At 40.2% G+C, this 7500-nt stretch overlaps 1 protein-coding gene across 1 annotated transcript in view; it reads right to left on the reverse strand.

Annotated features, from left to right (window-relative positions):
• The window catches only part of LOC144970715 (prestin-like), an 89624-nt gene extending 88549 nt beyond the window's left edge, over positions 1 to 1075 (reverse strand). The window contains exon 1 of the mRNA XM_078910638.1: positions 1019 to 1075. The gene's annotated coding sequence lies outside the window, so the exon portion shown is untranslated. The remainder of the gene's footprint in view (positions 1 to 1018) is intronic.
• Positions 1076 to 7500: the final 6425 nt, after the last annotated feature.

The following is a 7500-nucleotide window of genomic DNA, read 5'->3' on the forward strand; positions in this document are numbered from 1 at the left end:
TCCAAATGGAATTTCACAACAAGAAGACATAGAAAAACATTCAAAAAGTGAGAAATTGAGTAACAAAATCAATATTATATTTTTTATTAAAAATCAAATTTATTGACAATTATCTTAACAAATTGTAATTCTAAAATAATGAGATTTATATTAACAAAGCCTAAAATTGTGGCTTAAAACACTGAACAATGTTTGAGATTTCCCCCTTTTTTCACATATTTTCCCCAAAACTTCAATTATATTAAATTAAAAGCTTCTGTGTAAAATTTTATTAAAGGGTTGGCAAGGAATTGACAAGATAATAATTTATATTACGAAAAATAAAGAATTTGATTTAATTGCCTTAGGCGGGCTTAAATCTGTACAGCCATGAAATAAGAAAAAAGATGGAAGAAATGATGGCGACATTGTAATGATAGAGTGGGTGCAAAGAAAAAGTGTCGAAGCAGATTCCGAGTTTAATACAGTTGTCACATGAAGAATGCTAATAATAATAATAATAATAATAATAATAATAATAATAATAATAATAATAATAATAATAATAATATATTAATAATAATAATAATAATAATAATAATAATAATAAATAATAATAATAATATAATAATAATAATAATAATAATAATGATAATAATAATAATAATGATAATAATGATAATAATGATAATAAAGATAATAATAAAAATAAAAATAATAATAATAACAATAATATAATAATAATAATAATAATAATAATAATAATAATAATAATAATAATAATAATAATAGTAATAATAATAATATAATAATAATAATAATAATAATAATAATAATAATAATAATAATAATAATAATAATAATAATAATAATAATAATAATAATAATAATAATAATAATAATAATAATAATAATAATAATAATAATAATAATAATAATATAATAATTTACTCACCAGTCACTTTAAGCCATGCTACAAGACCTATTATATTTAATGTCCTCCGAGAGAAAAAAAAAGATCTCACACAAAATAGACAACCTCAGAAAGATAAAGATGGGACATGAAAAAACTGCGACCAAACACCGCTCGCTCCCCTCATAGTTACTGTCCACTCACTGAGCTGTGGACCTATTCTATTCTGGTATCACGAGTTCTCTCTCTCTCTCTCTCTCTCTCTCTCTCTCTCTCTCTCTCTCTCTCTCACACACACACACACACACACACACACACTATCTATCTCTCTTTTTTCTACCTATCTATCTATCTATCAATCTATCTATCTATCGATCTATCTATCTATCTATCTACCTATCTATCTATCTATATATCTATCTACCTATCAATCGATCTATCTAACTATTAATCTCTCAGCTCTGCTCTCTCCTCCTCCCACCCACTTTCTCCCTCTTCAAATTTCTTTCTCTTTCTCTCTCTCTCCTCTCTCTCTCACACACCCTCTCTCTTTCTCTCTCTCTCCATCCGTCAATATATATATATATATATATATATATATATATATATATATATGTGTGTGTGTGTGTGTTGTGTGTGTGTGTTCTCTGCTCTCTATCTCCATCCCCCTCTCTTCCCCCCTCTCTCTAGCTCTCTATTTCTGTCTCTTCCTCTCTGGTCTGCTCCCTCTCTCTCCTCCCCCCCTCTCTCTCTCTCTCTCTCTCTCTCTCTCTCTCTCTCTCTTTCTCTCCTTCTTTCTTTCTTTCTTTCTTTCTTTCTATGCCTGTCTCAATATTTATCTATTCATATATTTTGTTTTACCATCACCTATTTATATTATTAAATATCGTATGTCAACATTAACTTATTCAAATTATGACCATTGGCAAAAGTCGTTCAATTTTTCCTATGTACGAATTTAATGTCATTAACTTATGCAAATTATGACCATTGGCTGAAGTCGTTCAATTTTTCCTATGCACGAATTAAATGTCATCATTAACTTATGCAATTTATGACCATTGGCAAAAGTCGTTCATTTTTTTTCCCTGTATTTAATGTGTAATTCCGGTAACAATTACCAGTAATTTATATATTATTCAATTTTAATTGAAGTTACTTAATTAAATTAACTTGAACCTTTTGTAGTGTAATATTGATTAGATGTGCTCAAACATGTGGTCTCCAAGTCAACAACAACACTTGACACGTAGGACAAGACTCGTGTAGGATTTACACAGACAAAACACTTATTTTACGCCTGAGTGTGTTGAATGAAGAGCGTTTTCAGTGGATAGCCCCCCCCCCCCCCACCCCCCAAAAAAATAAAAAAAATAAAAAAACATGAGCTTTCATATAACGCAATATCATTTAAGCGTGCCCAAAGTGCTTTACAAAGGGTCCCTGACCAACGGCAACACATAAAATGTAGAACGAGACATGACCTCTGTTAGGCGATATTACAATTTTTCTCCGTCAGAGACAATGCTATTAACGGCCAGGTATTAATTTTTACTCATGAGTAGGTTGAGAGAATGCGAGTAACGAGTTTTTGTTTTCCAAGGACTCACCCACGCGCGGAGCGGGGTTTGAATCCAGGACCTTCCGATCCAAAAGCGGCGAGTGTCACATCACAAGACCACATAGCCGCACAATTACGATTATTTATTTATATATTTTACGATTTTACGATTAAACTTCGCGCCACCCAAACCGTGATTCGAGCCAGAGACCTACAGGCCACAGGTCAAGTGTTATTCCACTGGACCACAAACTCGCACTAGTCATTTGACAATAAATTAATAAGGTCTCTTACTCGGTTTTCTGAAAGTGAATTCATTACTAACTATAAGCAATGACGCCAAAAGGGCGCCTCCTTTGAGACTTATATTGTATATAAAAAAGATAATATGGAACAAAGTGTGATGTCAAAAAACTGGTTCAAATCTCATTGGAAGTGTAAAACCACTCTTCCAGGAGGACTAGACCTTGTGTAATTAATATTCTGGTGTCATCTTATGATTGCATCTTATTTTCTATTCTAAATATATGCTGGTCGTCAAGAAAAATCATCCGTCCTCGCTCGTTTACTTTTATGTCACCTAATTCTAAGAATCTGCCACTAAAGTAGTTAGTCCACCTTATGATTTAAGATGTAACCTATTCATTATTAATCCTCCGAAGGGAGGCTGGTTACATACACACTTCGATGGATTTTTGGATCAGGAAAGTAGAGGGTGTGACGTCACGTCTTTTCTACCCTAATGGTTCCATGTGCTATGATGGTGCAGGAATAATAGAGTCATTACGAAGCGCAAGGATGGAGTAAATGAGCTTTTTGAATGCACGTAACATTTTTTTTTCTCTTTCAAGACGACACATATCTTTTGCATTATACTAATATATAGTAACTTGTGGAGAACCCGCAGTATTTGAGAAGAAATAAAGGCTATCACGAACAGGCAGTCATCAATAATACTAATTATACTTCTGTATTGTGGACATAAACATAGATCGAGACAAATCTTATGAGTCAACGGGTAATAGAATTACCCTTAATTTATGGAAAGTTGGTAAATTTCTCGTATATAAATCTCTAAAAAATAGTTTTATCGTTTTTAGATTTGCCGGTAATTCTGTGCTCGAGGGTGAAAATTTAAGATTGGTTTTACAGAACAATGTTGACCCCCAAACCTATTTTTAGAAAAGAATAGATTATTATTACTTGATAATATCAAGAGAGGTTTTTAATTACGTCATCATTTTATTTTTTGTTGTTGTTGCTGGTGTATTAGCATTGTGTAGAATCAGATATACTTACACGCGCAAGGAAAGCCAACGATCAATTTAGGTATGAGTATTACGACCTAGCAGATTTTCTTGGTATTCATTTGAGTCAACGGCTAATAGAATTAGGCTGAAATTTAAAAAGGTTTGCAAGTTTGTATATCAGTCTGTAAAAATAAGTTTTATATTTTTGTATTTATTTTGCCAGTAATTCTTTGCTCGATGATAAAAATTTAACATTATCAGTATCAGTACAGAACAATTTTGATCCCCAACACTGTTTTTTTTTTAAAAGAATAGATGTGAAGCATCGTTTTATTTATTTGTCTAAATTGATATTTTCCTTCTTTTTTGTTGTTGTTGTAGTTGTTACTAAATTAAACAATGTATATTTGTATTCATGATGGTATGATGAAAGGAATGTTTTACCCCTATCTCATAACTCACATTCTTACGAATTGCTACTACACCCATATCTCTAAAAGAAGTCAAATTAAATGTATCAAGGACACGTGATTTCCATCCCACAATACTCCACCACACATTATACAATTTTAATCAACCCGGCATGCCTAGTCATGTGCAAATCAACTATTGCATCACAGAGTAGGTAGGTAACCTATCTACTCTGTGATTGCATCATTACCTGCACTCTCATTAATCACCCGTTGCTCACCACGATTATAAAAAATAGCTTAAGTATAACATATTACCGTATTAAAGGGAATTAGGGAGTGGTGATAGACTCAATGCCATTCTTAGTTAACCGACACTTTGTTCAGTTGAAGACACGGAATGCTTGCATTCTTGTTTCTTTCAACGGGAATTTTCATATTTTTAATTATATGGAAAGAAAAAATATGCTAAACCGGTTATGGAAGCTCCGTATTCCAATTAACCGGCATGCTATTATGCTGACAAGCTTGAACGTCGAGAGCCAGAGTATGGCAAAAAATGAGCTTTTATCAAAGCTATTGGCCGTTCATTGCGTTGATATCCTCCTTTTACAGGAGACCCACCTTTATTCAGGCGCGCAATCTTCCCGATTCCAGATCCCAGGCTATACGGTGGTCCAACGCGAGGACACCTCGAGGCTCAAAGGAGGGGTTAGCGTTTACGCTAAAGAGCCATCGAAGGTAAGGGTCATTGAGAGCGTAACGGACAGCAATGGGGTGAACCGAATTTCCGTGGAAGTTGGTGGACTGTGTTTGCATAATATATACAAACCACCTAGAGCGACTTGGACTACACCACCGGTACCGGTGGTCAGCCATCCTTCCATCTGTCTGGGAGACTTTAATAGCCACCATCACGAATGGGGCTACCGAGACTGCAATGAGGCAGGAAGACAACTCCGCTCATGGATGGACTGTAATGATCTACACCTAGTGTACGATCCTACAGCCAAGGGTACCTTCCGGGGTACCCGCCATAAGAAGGAGTATACTCCAGACCTCACCCTCGTAACGAAAGGCGCGAACGGTGAACCGTTGCAGGTGAAGCGGACAGTCCTCGGGGACTTTCCGCATAGCCAGCACAGGCCGGTTCTTGTCACAGCTGGGGTGACAATACCGAGGGTGCAGTCTCTCCCACTTTGCAGATGGAATTTCAGGAAGGCTGACTGGGAGGAATTCAGTTCCTATATCGAGCAGGTCTGCCCTGCCATTCCTCCCAAGTCCAAGAATATAACCAGATTTAGTAGGCTACTGGTTAAGAGCGCTCAACGCTCTATTCCACGGGGCAAACGGAAATTCTACACCCCTTGCTGGACAGCAGAGTCGGAAGAGCTGTACCGAGAGTACCAGCAGACCCAGTCCCAGGACACAGCCGATAGACTACTCCAGTCTCTGGCAGAGGGAAGGAAGCAACGGTGGCAGGAGACCGTGGAAAGTCTCGACTTTACACACTCCAGCCGCCACGCTTGGCGTTTGATAAAGAAATTGGACCCAGATCGGAATTTCGCGAAGGCTGCACCGGAATGCGAGGCAGACACAATTGCCAAGAATATTAAGAACCGTAGCAAGCGGGTCCCTAATCAGGCTTTTGAGCGCGGTGTCCGCAAGGCGTACCGTACGATTTTGGACTCGCTACCTGCGGAGGAGTCGGACTGGACGGCCCCGTTCAGTCCCCGAGAAGTGGGTGCAGCCATTAGCGAAGTGAAGAACGGCAAAGCAGCTGGGATAGATGGTGTATATCCCGATATGGTGACGCATCTGGGCCCCAGGGCACGGGCCTGGCTAGCAGAGGCAATGTCTGACATCCTTGCAAACGGAAAGCTTCCACAAGTGTGGAAGCCTGCGAAGATAGTTGCCATCCTGAAGCCAGGGAAGCCGGCGAAGGAGGCAGACAGTTACAGACCCATATCGCTGCTGAGCTGTCTTTACAAACTGTTGGAGCGTGTTCTATTAAACCGATGGGGGCCCGTCCTAGACGCTGCCCTGCCACCTGAGCAGGCAGGCTTCAGGGAAGGGAGGTGCACCACGGAGCAGGTCATTGCCCTTACAGAGCATATTGAGCACGGGTTCGAGACAAAACAGCAAACAGGTGCTGTGTTTATAGACCTATCAGCGGCGTACGATACGGTCTGGTGCGATGGGTTAATGCTCAAACTTGCAAAAATCATAAGGTGCAAAAAGACCTTGAAGTTGTTCTCTTCGATCTTAGGGGAAAGGCAATTCCACGTCGCGCTGGGAGACGTCACGAGCAAAGTTAGGAAATTGAAGAATGGGGTCCCTCAGGGGTCGGTACTTGCGCCAATGTTGTTTAACGTTTACATTAGCGATATGCCGAACACTTCCTCCCTGAGGCTGGGATACGCAGACGACTGGGCACTCGTTACTCAGAGTAAAGTGTGGACCCGTCTCGAGAGCGTACTCAGCGAGGACGTCACCAGACTCAAATCCTACTTTGACAAGTGGTACCTGAAGATGAACACTTCAAAAACCGTGGCCACTGCATTTCACTTATGCAGTGGTTGGCACACCCGTAAACTGAATGTCCTAGTCGGGGACCAGCCACTCCCATATGAGCCGCGTCCAAAATACCTAGGGGTGACGCTGGATCGCAGCCTTACCTATCGGGTTCATCTCGAAGGGGTTGCCCGGAAGATAGAGAAGCGGAATAGTCTTCTGAGGAAGCTGGCGGGATCGACTTGGGGCGCTAGCCAAGCGCTCCTGAGAACATCCGCCCTGGCACTATGCTATTCCACCGCGGAGTATTGCGCTCCAGTGTGGGGTAGAAGCAGAAACGTTGAGAAGGTGGATGTAAAACTTCGCAAGTCGATGCACATAGTGTCGGGAACGCTAGCAACAACCCCTAGAGAATGGGGCCCGGTGATGGCAGCGATCCAGCCCCCCGATGTCCGGAGGGAGACCATTACGGGAAACTGGCTGAGTAAGATCAAAGAGAGAGGGAATGGGGATACCCCTCTCATGCGCATAATGAACGGTGCCCCCGTTTCGAGCCGAAATAAGTCCCGGCAACCCTTGTACGCAGAATCCCTGACTACGGACAGAGCTGCACATACGAGATGGAAGTCGGTTTGGACGAATTCAATCCCTCGTGGGGGCGGGGACCTACACTCCTCTAAGCTTGGTGAGAAGTTGCCAGGCTTTGATACCAGTAAGAGGAGACACTGGGTAGCTGCGAATCGGCTTCGGTCGAGGAGCTGCCTAACGGCCGGTGCGTTACATCAGTGGGGTCTAACTTCCTGTCCTTTATGTCCACGCTGTGGGCAAGAACCCGAAACGGCAGAGCATCTAGTCGAAAGGTGTGTTGTGACG

Source organism: Berghia stephanieae, chromosome 4, assembly GCF_034508935.2.
Source record: "Berghia stephanieae isolate SIO BIC M18660-M18661 chromosome 4, UCSD_Bste_1.3, whole genome shotgun sequence".
Lineage (NCBI taxonomy): Eukaryota > Metazoa > Mollusca > Gastropoda > Nudibranchia > Aeolidiidae > Berghia > Berghia stephanieae.